The sequence below is a fragment of the Papio anubis genome, chromosome 9 (assembly GCF_008728515.1).
Source record: "Papio anubis isolate 15944 chromosome 9, Panubis1.0, whole genome shotgun sequence".
Classification (NCBI taxonomy): Eukaryota; Metazoa; Chordata; class Mammalia; order Primates; family Cercopithecidae; genus Papio; species Papio anubis.
The window spans coordinates 120,621,920-120,644,825 of NC_044984.1; the positions used below are offsets into that span (position 1 = coordinate 120,621,920).

General features: G+C 40.9%; 1 long non-coding RNA gene across 2 annotated transcripts in view; it reads left to right on the top strand.

Moving 5' to 3' along the window:
- The window catches only part of LOC103876146, a 33,474-nt gene that overhangs the window by 8,747 nt on the left and 1,821 nt on the right, over positions 1–22,906 (top strand). For both annotated transcript variants that reach the window (XR_635244.3, XR_635242.3), the window contains exon 3: positions 8,522–8,656. This is a non-coding gene — a long non-coding RNA (uncharacterized LOC103876146). The remainder of the gene's footprint in view (positions 1–8,521; positions 8,657–22,906) is intronic.

Sequence of the window (22,906 nt, forward strand, 5' to 3'; positions counted from 1 at the left end):
ACACCCCTGAGAGGCTTTCAATATTAAAGCAAAGAAATAACAAAAAGGTTAAAATATATATTTTCTAACTTTAAAACCATAATAGAAAACGAAATTGAGGATTAGTAAAAAAAAAAAAAGTACCAAATTTGACAAGGTTGTATTTTCATTGCTTTTCCCTTTTTGGAAAGCTTTCTCTGAACATAACATCGAACTTAAGGCTTAGCACTGTTAAGTTCATTTTTTAAAATGATAATTCTGTCACCTAAAATATTGAAAAGTAGCAAGACCTGGAAAAAAACTATATACAATGAGCACAAAATCTGGAGTCTGAGGATCTCCCATGTTGATTTAAGATTGTTTCATAAATAGTTGTTTAATGAGGCTAATTCCTCACCAGGGTCTTGGGCAAATTAAATAAGTTATCTGTGATGGAGTAAACACTCATGGATACATCGCAGTGCATATTGCTATTATTGACACAGAAAAATGCTAACACTGGCAGCAGATGGCTGTTGATTCTGGCTCTGCCACTAAGCACTTTGTCACCAGTTATAGTACAGTGTGCTGTCGTTTCCTGTTCTCCCAGGAATGAGCCATCCATTGATGGGTTAAACTCCAAGAGTAAATACAGCTAAAACCAAGCTAATCTATTGTTGTATAACTACAAAATTAAATGAATTAAAGAGAAGCTCAAGCAACATGTGTAAACTTATCTCTTTTTTATCTCTTTTTGAGATGGAGTCTCACTCTGTTGCCCAGGCTGGAGTGCAGTGGCGCGATCTTAGCTCACTGCAAACTCTGCCTCTGGGTTCAAGCAATTCTCTGTTTCAGCCTGCCAAGTAGCTGGGATTACAGGCACCCTCTACCATGCCCAGATTTTTTTTTTGTATTTTTAGTAGAGACGAGGTTTCACCATCTTGGCCAGACTGTGTAAACTTATCTTATTCTTCCCCAGTATCTGTCTATGCTCCTGGGATCTCAAAACCTAGACTAAGTTTAGTCTAGATAAACATGCCTTTTCTCTCGACTGGTGTACACAGAGCCTCTTGTACAGTTATTCCTTGCAGAGTTAATAAGTGAATAACTTAAATATCTTTAATAAAAGTACTAGCTGATTTTTATTGATCACTTAGCATATGTCAGACACTGTTTTGCTATTGAGCAATGATTGTCTCATTGCATTAGCACAATAATTTTGGAGAGTGTAACAGAGTAGGCTCTATTCATGCTATATACGGTAGCTACTGAGCATACTAATACAAGATAAATTAACAAGGGGTTAGGAAGCATTACCATATGCACTTTGTCTTTTACAGATTCTTAACACTTGAATTAAAAGGAGAATGGTCATTAAACAGAATCTGCTGCTAAAAGTGACAAGCAACTTAGCAATACACATTAGGAGCAAAGATTATAATTTATGCAGCATATTTTCATATACAGGCAAATCTGATACAGAAGGAAAAACAAATGGCTTGGAATAAAACAAAATCCTTAAAATGTGTAAGTCTCTGACCTCAGATAGAACTTCAGTATGAACCAGCTGCAGAGCAGCATCCTGGGGCCCGTGGGGTGGGGAGGTTCATTGTTGATTTGCTATTATTCTGTGGGTTGGGATGGATTTACATTTGTGCCTCATGAGGCAGGAACTGACTCACCAAAATAAAATAAAATAAAATAAAATAAAATAAAATAAAATAAAATAAAACAAAACAAAATAAAAATAAGCCAATTTGTATCCTTGTAAAAATGAGAGTGAGCATACCCAATAAGCGACACAGTCCTCATGGTATTTTATGACAACTAAGTATATATAAGTAGCTTAAATCTTCAGGCAATCCACAGGGAGCAGTGCTCTTGTTGGGGAGGAAAGTGAAAGAAGATACTTAGTGAAGGTGTGACCCTGCAACCTCCTACTTCAGTGAGACCCCAGTCAGTGTGGACCACAAACCACCTAGAGACGTCTTGCCTGCTGGGAGGCCTATCAGCCGGTAGCCACAGCTGCCTCTTTACCTACTTTTCTGGCCATGAATCCAGAGGCCATAAATGAGTCTGGCACACTCCCTAGCTCCTTGTGTTATTTCTGGAAATCCAACTTTGCACCTGCCTCTCATGGTTGACATCCTCCACCCAGGCAGCCGCAGTCTTCTGCTTGGGCCTTGGGTCTGCTACGATCTGAGTGGCAACCTCTTGACATGCCTCAAATTTCATGATGAGTAATCTTTTAGATTAAGTGTTGCCTCTTCTATTTTCTACTCTTCAGAAACAGTTAGATTGTTTCTTACCTAGTAGGATCTGTTGACCACTCATTATTTCTAGAAAACTTAACCTTTTAACAAGAGTTCCAATACCTACTTGAACCTCCTCTTCAGGCTGAGAACAGCTGAGAGCCAAACTCCCTTCAAGGAATTTCCACAGATGAAACGCCCTGCGTTTTATGTGGGAAAGTGGGACAATAAACACTCATGGGAGAGCACGCTGCAGGCTGGCCTGACATCGAGGATATCAGCTTAATTAAAATCCATCTCTTATGTCTTACATTATGGCTTTCTGAGGTATTAAATGACTTGAGGTCCTCTAAAGACTTTCTTTCTTCACTGGTGTTTCTTCTCCCTCCTGTCTATGAAATTCTAATGGCGACATCCTATCCACCATCCATAGGAATTACAGATTTGCCTCTGACCTGAGCACAGACACCACTGCTGAAAGAGTTTAAGTGGGCAAAATGGGAAAATACCAATACAAAGCCATAAAGCAGTGGCTGAAATACCAAGTGGTTGATTTACTCTCCTCAAAGGGCAGAGTATGGTTATGACACCAGGAGACCTTAAATGTGTAATTATGGCTCTAATCTTAGGCTTCCTAGTGTCAACTATCAGCTACCCCAGAAATACCGTCAGACAAACATGCTGATGAAGTAAAGCTGAGTTTGTTATAATAGCTGCAGCAAGAAAACCTCACCTTGATTGAGTGTTGGTAATCTCTCAAAAAGGGGGTGGTAAAGGAAGATATATGTCAGGTCCTGGTACAACAAATGACTGGTGATCTGCGACCTTAGAGGAAAACACTATTTCTGTAGAGTTTATTGAGCCATTTTGACCAGCGTAATTTTCATGCTTGTGCGGTTTTTAGAAGCACACAGCAGCATAAGGTGTGACCTTTCTGATTGTTCTACTTTGTCCAGGATGCTCCTTCTGTCAATTTCTTTCACAAGGAATAAAAGCATTTTTAGGCCGGGTACGGTGGCTCATGCCTGTAATCCCAGCACTTTGGGAGGCCGAGGTGGGTGGGTCACCTGAAGTCAGGACTTAAAGACCAGCCTGAACAACATGGTGAAATCCAGTCTCTACTAAAATACAAAAATTAGCCAGGTATGGTGGCTCATGCCTGTCATCCCAGCTACTCAAGAGGCTGAGGCGAGAGAATTGCTTGAACCTGGAAGGTGGAGGTTGCAGTGAGCCGAGATCGCACCACTGCACTCCAGCCTGGGCGATGAGCGAAACTCCGTCTCACACAGACAAAAACAAAAAAGAAAAACCAAAAAACAAAACAGTGTCTTTAATCTCATCCCACCAATGTAACATTAGGGTCCCCTTGTATTATTTATTCTTCTTGTGCCCTAGAAGAACTGTTTTGGTTTTCACAGCAGAAGATTAGAAAGGGAAACGCTTAAAGATCTTGTTAGTAGTGGGACTTCAGGCATCTTAAGAGAAGACTGCTCAGCTCACATACATACAAGACCTAAGCATCAAGCCAAGGCTGCAGGATGGAGGACACCAATCACAGGGCCATCTGCAAAAGGTGGCTTTGGTGGATTAATTGATTGGAAGTGGCTCTTTGCATTCCCCCATTCCTTATTTATCTTTCTCCCACAGATGTGTGAAAGAAATACATTTCTCCATAAGATTTTCTCAAGCAGAGAACTGGCTGTCTCCAATTTCTCCAGGGACATGTTCTTTTGCTATTATTCTGCACTTACACGGAAGCATGACTCTTTTCTATTGGAAAATTCACAGGGCCATATACAAGTAAAACAAACAATTTTGAATTCAAAAAACCCCTTAGAGTGAATCTTAGAAGCATAAACAAACCTTTTCCGTTTGTTTTACTTGTATATGGGCCTCTATTTATATATGTTTGTTGTTAACAACAAACAGATCTTCAGAATAATATAACTTTTGGATTCTGACGGCCGTCTACCCAAAAAAAGTGGGGGCTCTGGGGTACAGCATTGTGTGCAGTGTCAGAGGCTAAGTCGATACATTCAGAATCAGAATTTTCTCTCCTGTTTCTTATGGCTACCGGCTCTTCATAAAAGAGCCCCAGCTGAGAATCGGGTTATCTTTAGGGCTCTCGACACGAGAGGAAAGGAGGGTGGTGAAGGTAGGGGCAGACATTTTTACTTGTCTACCCATCTGGGAATTTTCTTGCTGATAGAATCCTTACGTGGACGGCAGTCCAACATGCCCACCCACAGTACATGGATTCTGATTGGCCACAGCCCATCCGCAGTACATAGATTCTGATTGGTCACAGCCCACCCACAGTACATAGATTGTGATTGGCCACAGCCCACCCATAGTCATAGATTCTGATTGGCCACAGCCCACACACAGTACATAGATTCTGATTGGCCACAGCCCACCCACAGTACATAGATTGTGATTGGCCACAGCCCACCCACAGTACATAGATTCTGATTGGCCACAGCCCACCCACAGTACATAGATTCTGATTGGCCACAGCTGAAAATCATGGCCGTCAAGCTCCCTTTTAGCAGACACTGGTTTTCGTGGCCTCTCTTCAGCCAGAGGGGGAGTGTCTGCTGGAGAAACCCCTAAGCTGAAAGCTGCTTTGTCACCTTCTTCCTTCCTGCTTGGGACGCACATGTAATGCTTGGCACTGCTCCCGCCATCTAGTCACCATGAGATGTCAGCCAAGAGGAGAAAAAGCCAAAACGGAGAGGATGACAGTGAAGAAAGAGGAAAAGTGGTTAAACCTGACGTGACATCATGGAAATCTGAACAAAGGCACAGAACCACAGATTTCCCAATTCTTGCGAAAGAAGCAATTTATATTCCTTCTGGGTGAAGCTGCTGCTGGTTGGGTATTTATCCTATTAGAGCTGAAGCATCCTAAGTAATACAGGTACTATTTTACCTTCATCTTATTTTAACTATGCAAGAAATATTTAATAATTGGCCAAAACATAAAAAGGATAAAAAGAAAACGCCAATCACCTCTAATCTCATAATGTTTAAGTATTACATCATTTCTATTCTGATTGTTCACAATTTATGTTTTATTAATCCTCTTCTCCATTACAAAGCAGGAAATGTGCTTAATCTCTGGCCCAACTCCTCAATTCCTCTCTTCTCCAAATTCTCAAACTTCAAAATTAGAAAGCACATCACCTTAAAACAAACCCAACAGCCTAACTTTTAAAATCCTCATCTGATGGATGTTACCCAGCATGGTGCTATGCGGGGGTCTGTCCCGCAGACCCTGACCCAATGACGGATGAATGAAGTACGCTGACACACAGATATTTTGTTTTGCGAGTTCGGCTGAGTGTCTGAGCTGCTTACAGACTCCAAGCAGAGTTCTGTAAACAGTTGGGACCGCGGCCTCGACTTGCCAGCGAGACTCGCATTTATTCAATAAAGACTAATTGACAAAGGCTTGAGTCAACACCACTAGAGGGTAATTGACATTGTGGACCTCCAGAGTAGAAAGCAATTAAGCACCCACAGTAGATCAAAGGTTAGTCTTAGGACCACATGAGTAAACAATCTAGATAGATAACTTCCCACATTCCTTTGTTACTACTGTAATTTATTTAACTAAAGGTAAAGTGAACAAGCCACCTGCAGCCAGATCTATTACCAAAGTTATGCAAACTCTCAGGCCTTCCAAGAGGGTTTGTGGCTATTATAAGCAATATTTTCCCCACCAACCTGACTGAACTCCCACAGTGCTAATGTTCTGATAGTGTCCAGCACCCAGAGGCCACGCAGTAGCTGTTTGCAGATTGATTAAGTAGCACATTGGATTGTCAGTTGTTTCTAAGAGTAAGGCTGGAGTTTGCTTACACTTACAGAAAGTCACCTCTTTGTTTATCTCTTGAGTTGCTAGCACAGTCTCTTTAGAGGGTTGGCATGCTGAAAGGACCACAGTTTAATAGCCAGATAATCCAGTCACACTGACAGGCAAACCTTCAGAAAGACAAAAATCTCCAGAGTTAGCTCTGAATAGCAATTAATGCCCATGCAGGAGGCTTTTCAGAGACCCATGAACTACACAAAGGAATGAGGCTCTGTGCTGCTAGGAGGGTGCTTTCTCGTCAATACCACGATAATCAGGTGGCCTTGCCAGGAAGTTGACATATACACTGATGTAACTGGGAATGTTTGATTTTTAAAAAAACATATAAACAAACACAGAAGAATTAAAAAGGAATTTTAAAGAATTGCCTTCGAGATGCTTCAAGATGCTTTTGATGACAATCAAAGTCAAAATATTTTACTACCAAAAGACATCCAATCCTTTCAATATAAATTCACTGATCCTGTATGATCAAGCCACACCCTATGACCTCATTTATTCTAATTACTTCCTTAGAAGCATCATCTCCAAATACACCCACGAGGGGAGGGTGGAGGTTAAGGCTTCAACATATGAATTGTGGGGAACGCAAACATGTTGCAGATAACATTGAATCATCAGAAATCTTTTTGTGACTAAGCATTGATGAAAACCAAATCTTTAATGGATAGTTTTATACCTCTGATGATTGGAGCAATAATTATAAACAAGTTTCTCCCTCCATTCATTTCAAAACTTGTTTCTCCTGCACTATCCACGTCAGACTCACTTCTAGAACAAGCTCATACTAGGAAATAAACCCTGAGCCAGCACCTTTGAGTGGGTTGACACAGTGGGGGGAATTACTCCTGGAAGTTCCTCCTACAGCAGGACAGGTACCATAGCTATACTGATAACTGAGTTCAGCCATATAAATACATCCCACTAAACCCAGACAAATGCACACACAACTCAAAGAACCCTTAGCCACATGGCAAACTTGCCTGCAGCCACTGGACCATCATGCAACTTGGGGATGCGTGACAGAGGAGAAATTGTTAGGTTAGTGCAAAAGTCATTAAGATTTTTGCCATTGAACGTAATGACAAAAACCACAATGACTTTTGCATCAACCTCATTGAACAAAGGTCTTGATGGACCGTAATTAAAGCATCTTTTGCATGTCACAGTGTGAACACATGGCCAGCACTTCTTCCTGAGGACTGAGAGATAGATCTAAGCCAATGAAGGTTCAGCAGCTCATCAGTTTTATGGAAAATCGGCTTCTTTCAAGGACTGGGGACCTCTGGAAGCTGCACACAGAGCCCTTCCTTCTCCCCCTCTTCCTCCAGAGGCCCTGCCAAGATCTGGTTGGAGGTCCTCTTTGTTCCTAGGTCCATTCCTCCCCCAGGCACTTGGAGGAGGACACTGTTTTTGAGTGTGCAAGTCTTTCTCTCTTACTGTTGGTAAGCAAAAGATCTTACCAAAACTTGACAACCATATTCCATTTATCTCCTCAAAAACTCAACTTAGGTTTTGAGAAAAGCATGTTAGCATAGTGAGGCATCGTAGTGTTATAAAACCCTACAGTGGGGTGACACAGAGTCTGGACTTTAGAGCCAGACTTCTTTGTTCAAACCCTGCCTCTGCCCCTTACTATCTGTACACACCTGCAACTTCGTTAACCTCTCTGTGCCTCATTTTCCCGTTCTGTAGCATAGAGATGATATGGAACTGCTGTAAGAGTTAAATGAGTTAAGAACAAAGAACTTGAAATAACACCCAGCACATGCTAACTGTGTACGTGGTAGCTATCATTGCCTCCTAAGAACCAGCCCTTTATAAATTAAGTGCCAAAAAATAATAAGGTATTTCTGTTTTCCACTCTTCCTCATACCTTCCATGAGGCAATGAACAGAAATCTGACTCTGTTGGGCAGGAAGGGGGTGGAAAAAGGAAAACTACAAAGAGAACCTGAATTAAAAGATGATAACATCTCAGAATATTATTTTAGGCACAGATACATGAAAAAATTTCAACAGAATTTTTATTATCTGTCCACACATTAAAGTCTCAGGTGCCTCAAATTCACTTGTATGTGAAAAGTTACTTACATGGTTTGTTTTTCCACCTATGAAAAGAAGTAAATAAATTTGTCTGTTGACTACTTAGGGTGTCTGGGGCTATGGGCAACTCTGAGGATTCTTTCATAGGATTATCTCTCCCTCCCTTGCTCCCTCCCTTATTCTTTCCTTCCTTCTTTTCCTCCTTCCCTTCCTCCCATCTTTCCTGTCTCCATCCTTCCTCCCCCCCCCTCTGTCTCCCTATTTCTTTCTTTTGCTGCCGTTATTTGAGATTCATCAAGAACCAGCAATGCTGTTATGAATGCACAAAATAGATTCTTCCAAATGGCTTTCTTCCCCTAAGAGATGATAGATTGCTTTTCTCTCCTCAGTGCAAATCAGAAATTGAAATAGATGAAGCACGTCTTGAGCAGTGTCATGGCAAAGGAGTCTGGCTTGTGGAGTGTCTGTCTCTGGAAATTTGGAGAGCTGGGAGCAGGAGATGTGATTGTGGTTCACAATTGCAGGTAAGGTTGGGACACCTCTCCCAGGCCTGAAGCATATGCAGGGTTCTCTCTCCTAATAGCAGCATCCCGACTGCCCTTTATGCTTTTTGAATTGATTTTACACATTCTTTCCCCAAATTCACAGTTTGGTCAGGGATAAATAAGTTAATTAACGGCTTCAGGGAAGTTTTAGAGAATGGAAGGGAAGGACACATTTTCACTGGAAATTATCAAGCCAATACATTTCCCAGATGTTTACTAAAAACAATGCATAATTATAGATGTAAGATCAGTTTTCGTTGGATGTACTGTGTGTCTAACAGAGACTGTAAATTCAACAGAAATGGAAGGGACCATCCCAGGACACAGCACAACCAAATCAACTGCACAGCCGTTTTCTCTACTATCAGTGTGATTAGGTTGCAGTCCCAAAAATGTTTTCAATTCCTGCAATATTTATGAGGATATGGGAGCAGTGATGTCCTTGTTTCTTTGAAATCAGTAAGTAAAGATCTGAGACATTTATACTACATGAAGAAATCAAGGTCTGTCACTAAAGTCAATTCTTAGGTGTTTCCAATCTCTCATGTAGGGTAAAGCTCTATGCTGTAGTAATGAGCCTCAAGATATGTAATGGTTAGAGCCCCATGGAAGTTTACTTTTCACTCATTGAAAGTCCAATCTGGTTGTTTTTGTTGATGGGTGAGTAGATCCACCAAGAACTAATCCAAGAACCTAGGCTCTTTCCATCCTGTGACTTCTCCATCTTTAACAAGCATCTTCTGAGTGGCAGCAACCAAGTGTGCAGAACTACCCATGAGATGTTTTATAGGTCAGGCTGGGAGGTGGTGGTATGGCTTCTACTCACCTTTCTCAGCTAGGTCCTAGTTCCTCTGCAAGGGAGGCTGTAAATAGAGTATAACTGTGAGCTTGAGAAGAAAAAAAAAAGAGGTTTGGTAAATAGCTATTCACTAGATAACTGAATAGCTAGCTAGCCTGTCTCTGCTATTACAGCCTTTAGAAAAAATCGTGCACAGTGTATTCCGGATTAATTAGGGGTTGATTTTAAACTTTCAGAGAGACAAAGGAGAGGCATAAATATCTGTAGCCTTGTTTCTATCTGGGTTATGTTGTTGAAAACCACAAAGAGAAAGCTCTGTTCCTTATCAGGTTTAGTCATAAGGCATTCTCTATAGCAAGAAAGTTATAAATGCTGCATAGTAGAACACAGCCATTTTGTTCTCCTAAGATGAGAAAGAAAAATATATGTAAAATATTTGAAAAAATCAATGGAGACACTAAATATCTTTCAAGACTGGGTTTTCTGTTACTGCCTTTTCTTTATTCTACAATTATGGAAAACATATTCTTTAAGACAAAGACAATCTCTCCATTGACAAATATGTTAGGAAAGTTCAAATCTTCAACAGGCCCAGCACTGGTGGTGATTCAGAGGAGCTATGCAGCAATTGTATCATTATTGTAATAGCATATTATCATAAGCATGAAACAGAAAACACACCTACTGTGTGCTGAGCGCCGTGCCAAGTTCTTCACCTGCAATAATCCTAAAAATCCTACAAACAACCCTATGAGTTAGGTGTTTTTGTTATACCCAAGCCACAGATGAAACCATGTAAGATGCAGTGAAGTTAAGAAAATTGTCTGAGTTCACATGACTTGCTAAAGAAGCAGAAATAGGACTTAAAATTGCCACCTGCCTACTCTCATCCCTGGCAGACCAGATGCCCACTGACTTGGCTTTTGGTTTTTATAGCACATATCACTTCCAACATATGTTAACATTTTATTGTCTTCTCTAATAAACTGTAAATTCCACATGGACAGAGACCTGGTTTGTTCACTTTTGTATCCCAGACACGAACAGTGCCTAGCACATAACAATTCTGTAAATATGTAGGAATGCAGAAATGAATGCAACCTAATCCTAGGAGATTCTCCTTTCGTATCTTTTCTCTTCCTTTACATTGTGCCTTGACTTTCTGTTTTCCCATATCCTTCCATTATGTTGCTTTTCTAAGAAAGTCACAATCACTTCCTATTTATTGCAACCAGAGACTCAGAGAGATGCAGAAAAATGCATTAATTTAATTATTGTTTAAATTATTGGGAGTTGCAAACAAAGTCACTCTCTGTCCTCCTTACTTACAGATACTGTGTTTGCAAATGTACTTGCTAAAATGTACTTATAATTCCAAAATCAATGTTCCTGGTGCTTTTATGCTCATTTTAGAACATACATGGAACAGAAAAAAAAGTTTAAGTTTTCACCTTCGATAGAAGAAGGTGACACTCTGCTTTCTTGTTTTCGCTCTCATACCATAAACAAGTGTCCTTTTTGTAGTCTGTTTAGTGCCAGACTGCATTTTTGTGTTTCTTTCATGGATGATTTTGCTGTTTAACGTGGACTGCAAGTATAGTGCTGAAGTCTTGTCTGCCACAAGAAGGCAGTGTGAGGTACCTGATGGAGAAAATGCAAAGACGCTTCGTTCAGGCATGAGTGACAGACAGCGGGGCTGGTCATGAGTTCAGTGTTAATGAGTTGGTGCTATATATTAAATAAGGTGTCTTTAAACAGAAGCACACGTAAGACAAGTTTATGTATTCGTTGATGGATGATAATGTTGTGACAAGAGGCTTGAAGAAATTTATCTCTATTTCTCCTAGAAAATGTTCAGTACATGATAATTCCGTGTCCATGGTGACTCTATAGAACATAATGACTGTGGGATGGGGGGTGAGTTGGGGAAAAATTGATCAACGAATAAAAATTTTTTGTTAGATAAAAGGAAAAAGTTCACAACTATTGTATAACATAGTGACTGTAGTTCACAACAATGTATGGTATTCTTGAAAATTGCTAAGAAAGTAGATTTTAAATGTTTTCACCACAAAAAAATGAGTATGGGGCAATGCATACATTAATTAGCTTGATTTATTTCTATAAAGTATGGCAGGCATATTTCAAAATATAGGGTTGTGTATCATCAATATATACAGTGTTCATTTGTCAACTAAAAAATTTCAAAAAGAAAAAAGAAAGTAGCTGCTGCAGATAATAAGAATTTATTTCTACTTGGGAAAGCAGTGAACTAGACTATCCGTAATGTTTCTCCATTTTTACAGCTTTTTTATGCAAAGCAATAGAAAGTCATCAGGGTTAAAATTTGTCTCCACTTTCTATGGTAGAATCATCTTTTCAATACATTGACTGTTGTTTCAGAGATGGCTTAATTAACAACGTTACAGGAAGGTTATTAAAGGTAATGTGTATTTCCAGGTTTGTGCATAGGGCGACTTGCCTTGTTCTTGGCTGCGTGCGATATTTATTGTTCTTGGTCTGTTGGCATTTTTATGATGCTGTGATTCAAGTTTTATAGCTGTTTTACTGGGCTAATTTTCCATGCTGCGTTTCATCAGCCCATCTCAGACACCCAACAAGTTAACTCCCCTCCCCTCTGCGGACTTGATGCTGTGAATTGCACCTCCCCGTCCTCCAGAAAGCTTCTGGGCACACTGTGCTTTGCAGCAGTTTGGAAACAGAGGTCAGGGAGGAGAAACATATGACATAAAAGGTTTCCCAAAACCTTATCTCACGGAATGCCTAGGAGGTGAGGAGAGCTCACTTTTCCATTGAACATTTCTAACTGTTGTAAGAGCTATAAAGAGTACCTATAAAATTAATGAGATAAATGTTAAATTATGCACCATATCTCCACCATGATAAATTAACATGGCCAAATTAATAGTCCCCTCTCTCCTGATAAGATCTCATCTTGATGTCGCCCAGGTGGAGGGGAGCTTTGCATTCAGGTAGGGACGCAATAAAGAGATTGTGGCATTTGGTTCCCTAATGTGTCTCTTGATTTGAAGACTGGTGAGATCACATCCTTCTCAATGACCCCAACCATAATGAGCTAATTTATTTTTCAATAACATTCTTGTTTGAACGTTGACTATTACTGTGCAGATACAACAGGCTGTGCTTCTTCCTTTGAATACCTCAAGTTCCATTGTCTTGGTTTTCAAATCCTGAAAATGGAGAGTTGTGAGCTGTGAACATTATCCCTCCGTGACTGGATATGTGGAATTTGAATCAGAATTGACCAACCATCCCGATGTGCTTGGCACTGGGCCTTTCCTAAGACACGGGGCTGTCAGTGCTAAAGCTGAAAAAGACCCAGGCAAACTGGAAGGAGCTGGACACCCTGTGAACCATCCCCTCGCAGTGTGTCAGACTAGGGTACCCAGCCTTTCCCATTGCAAGTGAGGGAGTGGAGTTTTGAGGACACCAGAGAACGTATTTCAATCTTATTTTAAACTTAGGTCCTACTGCAGGAAAAATTGTGATAGAAATTTTAAAAAAGAGGGAACAGCCTCTCCCATACCTCACTCTGCACCATCCATTTTCAACTTCACCTCCTTACTTCAGATTCCCTTTTCAGCTTAATGTGTTCAACAATCATTTATTGAGTAGTGCCTACTGTGTACAAGCCAGGTACTAACCGGTGTCATGCCTGCGTGCCAGGATAGATCATGTGCACGCTCTCTCTCTCTCTCTCTATTTTTTCTTTCCTCTCTCTCTCTCTCTCTCTCTCCATATCTGTCTCCATTTCTATCTCTCATTCTTTCTGTGTGTATTAGGTACACACTCTCAGTCTACCTAATCAACTTAACATTTATTTCTAGCCCTGTTTAGTCAGATGGCACAAAGCATCAGCTCACCGATTCTAACTTATTTCAAGAAATATGCATTACACTCAATCCATTTGTAATTCCATCCTCCTCTTTTTCATGGAGTTGAGTCTAAGCACCAGGAGGCTCACACAGGACTGTTGCGGATGCATAAATAACTTCTCAGCTCTTCTCTGTCTGATGCTGGTGTCCACAGAGATGGTTTTCCTGTCTGACTTCTTTTCTTCCTTAACCTTCCCTGATAAGTTTGCATTCCCAGCTGGTCCCCAATATGAGATTTGCCACATATCCATAATGGTGCACCCTGAACCCGGTCATGAGGCCCATCCTTGTCCTCCAGTGCTGGTGGCTCAAAAGACTGTTTGGCTTCTCCATTCACCTGGGAAACACTGGACTGGGTGATCCTTTCAGGTCTCTGTGCCTTGAATTCACATGGGGCCATCTTTAGTCTACTCTCTTAAACCAAGGTGGTGTGAGGAACTCTATGGCAACTGGATAAGAAGAGAGATCCAAGTCTCTTATATTCCAGATCTCCTAAACCATCTGGAAGACCTGTGATCCCATTATCACCACTTAGGACCAAGACCAGCGGGTGGGAACGATATACCTTCCCTTGCTTTCCCTCCAGACACATTCTACCCTCAAGTACATGTGGGCGTTTATTACAGGAAAACTAGAAGAGTCCATTCTGATAGATTTTATATATATAGACACACATATTTTATATATACACATTATATATACACACACACACATATACATACACACACACACACACACATATGTATGTATATTATTTTTATTTTTTGAGATAGGGTCTCACTGTGTTGCCCAGGCTGGAGCCCAGTGGCATGATCTTGGCTCACTGTAGCCTAGACCTCCTGGGCTCAAACAATCTTCCTACCTCTGTTTCCTGGTGTTTCCTCTGTTTCCTACCCTGTTTCCTACCAAAACAGACCCAGCTAATTCTTGTATTTTTTTGTAAAGAAGGGATTTCGCCATGTTGCCCAGGCTGGTCTTGAACTCCTGGGCTCAAAAGACCAGCCAGTCTTGGCCTCCCAAAGTGCTGGGATTGCAGACATGAGCCGCTGCGCCCGGTCAGATCATATATGTTCTCTGCCTATTGTTTAGGTCAAATTTTAAGGCTAAAGTTAAATCAACCCACTAAAACACCAAGTAGGTTCAAAGGATACAAATCTCTTTCTTTCAAGAGCAGTCACTCTCTTGGGTTTCAGTATTCTATTGTGAGAGCCCAAAGCTCAGAATGGATTTACTTACTTTTCTTTTTGACTTGGTTTTGCTCCTACCTTGGGTAATATGACAGGAACGTCCTAGCTTCTAGGGTTGGAGACAAGTGTGGGTAGGAGGAAGAGTGAGAAAATTCACACCTTGTTTAATATTTGGTCATATTCTCCTGATACATGGCATGTTTGTGTCTGTAAACAGACCTTGACCTTTTGGATGTCAGAATGTTTCCTTTACTAACTTTCATCCCCTGTCCAGGACCACATGCAAAGTTGTTCTGTTCTTGGTCTGGCCTGAGGCTTGGTTGACTTCAGTGTGGCCCCTCCAGGACAGAAGATAGTGTGCCAAAAATGATTAATAAACCTAGAGAGAGAAAAAAAACCAAAGCTTCTCCCAGGAAATCAACCAGATATACATAAGCCTCTTCCTTCCCTAGTAAATGTTAGTATTTAAATATTTACTTCAAACAAATACATTTAAATAAAATTTCTGCCAAAGTTAAATCAATCCACTAAAACACACTTAAGAAACTGAAAGTGTAAAATCTGCAGGTCATGGATTCAGTCTGAGACTGACCGGTGCTGGGGAAATTAAAGAGGTAAGCCAACAAAACTGTCCTCCATACCAGTGTGAGAGGACATACAGTTCAGGAATTAGTAAGCATTACACATGGACATGGATGCGAATATGGCTCAACGGTGTCAGTGAAGTCTGGAAAGAATTTCACATGTGTTTATGAAATGGAAGAAAGAAGAATTAAAGCCTCTCTTATCTTCTTGAGTGATAAATGGATGCCTCTGTGATGGTCTTCTTGAGTTTGTATCTTGTGAGAGATCATTGAGCTAATTCTGAAGCAGAGTGCTAACAGTCCCATGAGCCGGAAGGCTCATGACCTTGTTTTGCAAAATCAAAATGCCAGACTTTAAAAATTTTGTTTATTTTTATTTTTTAGGGACAGTGTGCCCTATGTTGCATAGCCAGGAGTGTAGTAGGGCAATCATAGCTTACTGCAGTTTTGACCTGGGCTCAAGTGATCCTCCCACCTCAGCTTCCTGAGTAGCTAGGACCACAGGTGAGTGACACTATGCCTGGCTAATTTCTTATTTTATTTTTTTGCAGAGGCAGGGTCTCTCCGTGTTGCCCAGGGTGGTCTCAAACTCCAAGGCCCAAGGAATCCTTTGGTCTCAGCCTCTCAAATATCCTTTTTTTTTTTTTTTTTTTTTTTTGAGACGGAGTCTCACTCTGTCACCCAGCCTGGAGTGCAGTGATGTGATCTCGGCTCACTGCAGCCACCATCTCCTGGGTTCAAGTGATTCTCCTGCCTCAGTCCCCCAAGTAGCTGGGATTACAGGTGCCTGCTATCACGCCCAGCTAATTTTTGCATTTTTTAGTAGAGACAGAGTTTCACCATATTGGCCAGGCTGGTCTTGAACTCCTGACCTCAAGTGATCTACCCGCCTCAGCCTCCCAAAGTGCTGGGATTACAGGCATGAACCACTGTGCCCAGCCCCTTCTTTTTATTAAACAAAGAAAGCTCGATCATCTTACCCGTAGCCTTTGAAAGCTTTCCCTTACAGTTGAAATCAGATGAAAATCATCCGTATGTGAGGGAAGTGGTTCTTTTCCTACCCACAGACAGCCCGTCATGGTTTACAAGATCTCTTTTACATTCATTAACCCAAACAATCTTGACAACAACCTGCATGGTGAGCAGAGCAAGAATGATTGTTTCCACTTTTTGGGGCAGAGAGACAAGTCCCAAAAAAGTTAAAGAGGCCCCTTGGGGATACTCAGTCGGCATGTGGTGGAGGAAGAGAGGCAGTACCAGGCTTACATTGCTATCACCTTGTGCACCTGTGTCCTCTTCATTCTGTCTGAGGAAAGTTGTTTCCAGAAGATTCCTCAGGGCTCCTTCAGCAGCTAAGAGCCTGGGAAACCAGCAGAGGCAGTCATTCTTCTGCTTACTCTATGCAGAGGCCTCCAGGGAAGAGTCAGGGAGCGCCTGGGGCTCTGACCTCTGCACTGTAAGTCCCCAGGTTGGCCCCATGGACTGGGTTAGCATGCATTCTCCTTGCCCAGGACTTTCAGCCACATGCTGCATGTCTTGTGGGTGTTGTACTGGGGTTTCATGTGATTAACAAGATTTATTTCAAAACTACAATATTTTGGGGCCAGGCATGGTGGCTCACACCTGTAATCCCAGCACTTTGGAAGGCCGAGGCGGGTCAGCAGTTGGAGACGAATCTGGCCAACAGAAGGAAACCCTGTCTCTACTAAAATACAAAAACTAGCCAGATGTGGTGGCACATGCCTGTAATCCCAGCTACTTGGGAAACTGAGGCATGAGAATCACTTGAACCTGGGAGGCGGAGGTTGCAGTGAGTGGAGATCACGCCACTGCACTCCAGCCTGGGGGACAGAGCGAGACTCCATCTCAAAAAATAAAATAAAATAAAATAAAATAAAATAAAATAAGTGCAGCATTTTTGAACTAAGCCTGTATAAATGCCTCAGTGTGCATTTCTTTTCCAGATGCAAGTTATTTCTTTAAGTTTTTGAAGTTTAAAAATAGTTACAACATCTGCTGTTTGCTTATTAAAATAGTGCCATGATATATAAATTTATAATTTAAAAATGTCTCTAATGGTTTTATTTTTCCATCCCGTCATCCTAAAGTATTTACAATTTGGAATTTATCCTTTTGGAGTTGTGTGTGAACACTTGCACATGTCTGTATGTGGTCAAATACACTTATCTATAACTTGCTTTTTTCACATAATATTTCTTGTGCATCTTTGCATATGGGTTCACCTAAACCTACTACATTATTTTAAAGACTGCAATGCATCCCATTTAATTTAACTCACCCCTGGTGATGTACATTTTTGGTGAGCCCATTTTTCTTACTCTCAATGGTGTTCCATTTAACATGCTTTTTTCTACATATTTGTCCAAATATTGCTGTAGAATACAGTTATAGAAGAATAATTGTGAGTTCAAGTAATATAACAATTATGTATATTAATTTCATCAATATTCATATTCATCAATTATACATATATGTTCATATATATGTATGTATGTATATAAGAATCATATATATAGATATAACAATTATATATATATATATGGTCCATGCCATTCAAAGTGTTACACATGAGAGAGCATGTAATTAGGTGGGTTATCCGTGACCCCCAGCTGCTGGACTAGTACCCTAGTCAAACTTTCAGATCTACACGTGCAGAGCCTTCTTTTCAAATTGGAACAATCTCCTTATAAGTTAGTGAGCAAATGATTACTACAGAGGAGAAGGAGAGGCTATATCAGACTATATATATTCATAATTTTGACCTCCAGATAATGGTAGAATCCTATCAATGACACCTTCCTCCATCTGGTTGAAAATGATCGTTTGGGTCTATTTTTGCATATGCCAATTGCACTTTAAGTGATGAAGACTCCTTCCAGTGCAGTTCACAATCTCCACGTCAGCTGCTCCTGGCATCCTCACCAGTCCTTCATCCTGCAGCCCTTCTTTCCCATATCTCCATTCATACAGTACCCATCTATCTTTATTTAATCAAACATCCTGTGTATTTTACTTCTCTCTTCCCACCCTTGCCCACATTGGTACCTATGTCCTACTCATCTTTCAGGCATCTTCTCAGGAACCTTTTCATCATCATCCACAGTAAGCAATGTGCCTCCATAATGCACCCCCATAACGCCCATGTTCTGTAGAACCCAGTGCATCTGCATTGATTTGCTGTACACACCCATGAGGGCAGAAGCCACTTTTGATGGACTAGGATTAGAGCAGCCCATGCCCATCCCTCACATAATCAGTATGAAGAGGGGAGGAATAGATGGGGAAAAAAGTTCTTGGTCTTATGAATGGTCTTAAAGACAGGAATGGGGCAGAAATAAGTGTGGTCCCCACTGCCCGCAGATTGAGCAAGAGGGAGGATCTTTCCGATAAAGACAGCTAATGTTTCTTTGAACTTCTCTTTGAGAATGGTTCCTCAAAGAAAAATTAGCTGCCTATATCTGAAAAAGGAGTGGTTTCTGATTGCCAAAAACAGCAGATGAGCTCAACATAGTCTAATTTTATTTTTCCTTTTTATAGAATTTTTGCTATTTTATGAATTTGTGGATCTAGAAATTGGCACTGTCTGCAACTGGCACTAAACTTGGCACTTAATACAGTGAGATTATTTAGAAGCCAGTTGTGCTCTGCCTTCCGTTGGGTGTCTCCATGGTGGAAGCTGTAAAAGGAATTCCACGACACGGAGAGGAGGACAAGGAGGGACTATAAGCTGTGAGCCCTGTGACTTGTGAACTTACTCTAGGTGATGCGTCAAGGAAACCCTCAGTCGCGGCTGGGCGCGGTGGCTCATACCTGTAATGCCAGCACTTTGGGAAGCTGAGGCAGGCGGATCACAAGGTCAGGAGTTCAAGACCAGCCCGGCCAATATGGGGAAACCCTGTATCTACTAAAAATCCAAAAAAAAAAAAAAAAAGATTAGCCGGGTGTGGTGGTAGGCGCCTGTAGTCCCAGGTACTCAGGAGGCTGAGGCAGTAGAATCGCGCCTCCTGGGAAGGCAGAGGTTGCAGTGAGCCAAGATGGCACCACTGCATTCCAGCCTGGGTGACAGAGTGAGACTCCATTTCAAAAAAAAAAAAAAATAGAACCCTCAGTCGCAACCATTGTCCCATTCCCCGGTCACAATGAGTGAGAGTCAGAAGGCACATGAGATGGTCAACCCCTCATCCAATGCTGAGATTTCCCCCACTTTGGTGGCTTCAAGTAGACTTGGAAGAAATAAGAAATACAAAAATGAGGTTTAAGTTCTAATCTATGCTTAAAGATTTCCACAACACAAACTGATATGTTCACAAAAACACACATACAATGCAATGTGACTTATTTGTGTCATCCACATGATAATGTCACACCACAATAATGATAGGATGTGTATGTGAGGACATGCCCTGCAGAGGCCACTGAAGGTAATGTGTGTTGGGAGCAGGTGTGTAAGGATGTCTGATGAACTACATTTCATCCTTCCAGTGTCTCTCAATGGCTTCATTCACATTCAGAAGCAACCTTAGAAGTTTTTGAGTTTTCTGAAATTTTTGAATATTTAAGTGTCCACCTACAGAGCAGACAGAGGAAGATCCTCCGAAGATAAAGAGTTTATAATTGAGTGCATAGGGGGTTTGCACAGGGGATTTGCAGGCCCAGGACTTGCAAGGTATGGGGACCAAGGACATGTCCAAAGAGGTTGAGGTGAGAAAAAGCTTTGAAAGGAAAAGGGAAAACATACACATAATTTGTTCTGAAACAGAGGAACATTGATTACAGGGGCTATTCCAGGAGTTGATGCCAGTTCATTAGTGGAGACAGTGTGACAGGCAAGTGTTCTTGTACATCTGACTAGATGTCCTTGTGACTCAGGTAGCAAGCTGCAGTTTGAAAAGTCCTTGATAAAGTTCTCATTATAGGCATATGTGGGTAAGAGCCCTTCAGAGTCTTTGTAAAAGTTCTTACCATAGGCATGTGTGCATGAAGGTCCCTTCCTTCCTTCCTTCCTTCCTTCCTTCCTTCCTTCCTTCCTTCCTTCCTTCCTTCCTTCCTTCCTTCCTTCTTCCTTCCTCCCTTCCTTCCTCCCTCCCTCTTTTGGTTTGACACAAGTGACTCCATTTTGATTCTGACAACTTTTGCATTAGTTACCAGCCAAAAAGTCTTTCTGATCTCCTAGGGTAAAGACTGATCTAGCCTCTGCTTCTCCTCTGCAGTAATTATATGTTCACTCCCTCATAAGGAAGTTGTTCCAATTTGGAAAGAAAGCTCTCCACTGTATAGATCTGAAAGTTTGATTTGGGTGCTAGTCCAGCAGCTGGGGTCATGGAGCACCCACCTAATCACATGCCATCTCATGTGTAACACTCTGAAAGACATGGACCATCTGGCCATCGTTCACCATGGTGGACATTTATTGCTTGTTGAGAGCCTCAATGGCTGTACTCTACTCTAGTTACAGACCCTTTTCTGGGGGAAATATGCCTCCCTTACTCTTAGTGGTGGGGAGTTTTCTCACCTCATTCTAGGAAAAGATCATATGAACCTTTCCTGGGCAATCAGAAACTCAAATTCCTTGAGCTTAGCAATTGGTTTATAAATAGATGCTTCATAATAATTCATATGGGATTAAAGGGAATGAAAGTCCATGTGGAAATGTGGAAAGTGAGATACCCTCTTCTCCAAGAAACTAGAACAGGTAGAGCTATAAGGTTGTAACCATTGCAGTCATGGTGACTTCTCTGTGGATGAAACCAACATGAAGAAAAGGAACCAAGAAATGGAAAAAGAGGAGAACCCAAGTCTCCTGGATCAAGCCACACCTGAAAGGAACCCTACCCCTATACACTTCAGTTATTTCAGACAGTACATGACCTTCATGCTTAAGCTAGCTTGAGTTGGATTTTTATGACTTATATCCAAGAGAACTTTGATGAATCTTTTTGCCTTGCTTCCCTACCTCTCAACACTTGTGCTGTAACTTTTGTGTACAACCAATATTACAGCAAAGAATGCTGCCAACAACAGCAGCTCAGGTATCAGTTCTAATTACGCATGGGACCACTTGCACACTTGGGTCAGCCACCTGTCAGTGATAAGCAACTCCAGGCCATTAGTTGTTCTAATATTAAGGAAATATCTGATGCTACCCACTCCATATATCATGGGCCACACCGGCTTGTGAAGCACCCAGTGGCAGAGGGTGTTTCTTGTTCTGTAGAATTGACCACCGTCTTCCTGAAAGTCCCCAACGGGAAAGAAAAATTTCTCTAAGGTATAAAGAAATCATAATAATAACCATGATCTGGAGTTCAAACCAACTTCATAAGAAGATAATTGTTGGGAGGTGAAGGCAGGAGATTCGCTTGAGCCCAGTAGTTTGAGACCAATCTGGCCGACATAATGAGACCCATCTCTACAAAAATTTTTTTTAAAGATGATTAAATTATGAGAATAACCTTGAGAAACTGGTTATGAATAGGTATAGTTTGACCTGTATCCGGAAGAAAGTTTGTTTCTGCCCTTAGAATATGTTGTAACCTTTCCGCTGATGAAAGGAAGTATAGCCATGCGCCGAAGAGCTGAGATCGGAAATCAGAAGAGTTCTGGGTTGGCCTGCCACTTACTAGCAGTGAGTTCTTGAAAAAGTCACTTAACCCCAAGCTACTTAACCTCTTGGAGACTCAGTGTCCTCATTCTCAAGAGTTTCTTGATGAGGAGTTATTAATTTAAGACTCACCACCTTCAAAGCTTGGTCTCATTAGTGGCTGCATTTAAACAGACCCAGATCCGCACAACCTTATTAATATTCTTACTCACATATGTCGGTCTTAAATAATACATGGTCTTGAACATTTCCCAGGTAATTTTATTTTGTATCACATATTTTATCCAAACTTCTTTAAATTATTTAATTAGAATTTTTAAAAAGCAGCAATCATGCCATTTATTTTTTCTGATTTTCTTGCTCAGTGGTGTCTTAAATTACCTTGTTTTCATCTGCAACAGAAATAAATAGAGGTCGTATATAAAATTTAGGTCACATCAAGATTTTCTGACCCAGTAAAAGTGCTGCTTGTTTAAGAAATCCTTCCAGGCAATTATAAATGTGTCAAACTAATGTAAAAGTGTGACATTCGAGATTGAGTCCATGGTAATCATTTGAAAGCAGTTGCAAGTGTATTATATTTATGAGAAAAATATGCTTAAGTATACATGCTCCTGTGTACTCTCTAGAGCTGATGTAACTAAAATTCAATTTGAGAAAATCTCTAGAAAGTAAAGCCATTGTTTGCCAAGGAAGGTTTTGAAGGTGCTCAGAAAATTAATAATAATAATGATAATTTTGATAATATTAATTTCATTGAGTTATGGAAAAAGATGGGTGGAGGAGGCTTCCAGCTCTCAAATCCTGAGATTATGGGATTTGTCAGCCCAGTCTATGAAACACATGAGTTTTACATTTAGTATTTATGGAGGTCAAAAGAATTTGCAATATTTACAGTAGGGTTAATGAAGAAACGCTCCATGTCAGTGAATGTTGGCATGCAGGACAGCCTGTCTTACATGAGCTGTAGTGCCTTGGCCTTCTAAGGTCAGAAGTCAAGGGAATTTTAAGGTTCATAGTATATAGAAACAGTCATCTACTTGATCTGTTTATTGAATTTCTTGCAAATATGACTAAAATAAAACAAAACCTTCTCTTCACCACTCCCTGAGAAATGGAC